This window comes from Arachis stenosperma, chromosome 6 (genome assembly GCF_014773155.1).
Source record: "Arachis stenosperma cultivar V10309 chromosome 6, arast.V10309.gnm1.PFL2, whole genome shotgun sequence".
NCBI classification, from domain to species: domain Eukaryota; kingdom Viridiplantae; phylum Streptophyta; class Magnoliopsida; order Fabales; family Fabaceae; genus Arachis; species Arachis stenosperma.
The window spans coordinates 107,776,176-107,777,111 of record NC_080382.1 but is presented as its reverse complement, the minus strand read 5'-3'; positions in this window follow the sequence as shown (position 1 = coordinate 107,777,111).

The following is a 936-nucleotide window of genomic DNA, read 5'->3' as shown; positions in this document are numbered from 1 at the left end:
CTTTTCTTTTGCTTGAGGACAAGCAAACCTCTAAGTTTGGTGTGCTTTTCCGTGATCACTAAGCCAAGGTTCATCAATATCTTGGCTCCTAAGGGAAAACAAACCTTTAAGAGGCAAGAAAGAGAATAATCCAAAGAATCTTGGAATCAAGAGAAGTTCTTAACCAAAGAACATGAAGACCATTATCACAAAATAATGGGTCTGAGGTCAGTGATCCCGGAGGTTAAATTTGATCTGAAAGAAGATGAATATCCGGGGATCCAAGAGCAAATTCGAAACAGAGGATGGGAAGTTCTAACCAATCCTGAGACAAAGGTTGGAAGGAACATGGTTCAGGAATTCTACTCAAATCTGTGGCTGACAGATAAGCAGAGAATGACTGGAACTGCTTACCATACCTACAGAACTATGGTCAGAGGGAAAGTTATGTACTTCCATCTGGACAAAATAAGAGAAATCTTCAAACTACCTCAACTGCAAGATGATCCTGACTCCTTTAATAGGAGGATGGTGAGAGTAGATAAAGGGTTGGATCAAGTTCTAGAGGACATATGCCTCCCTGAAACTAAGTGGATAACCAATTCAAAGGGTGTCCCAAACCAACTCAAGAGGGGAGACCTCAAGCCAATTGCAAGAGGTTGGCTAGACTTCATTGGGCGTTCCATATTGCCCACTAGCAACCGTTCTAAGGTCACCATCAAGAGAGCAGTGATGATTCATTGCATTATGCTTGGAAAAGAAGTGGAGGTCCATCATGTGATTGCTTGTGAGATCTACACAATTGCAAATAAGAATTCCACTGAAGCCAAATTGGCTTATCCAAGCCTGATCTCCTTGCTCTGTAAAGAGGCTGGGTAAAGATGGGAGTAGATGAGTTCATACCATTGAACACCCAATCACCAAGAAGTCAATGGAAGGACAAGTGCAAGACAACTC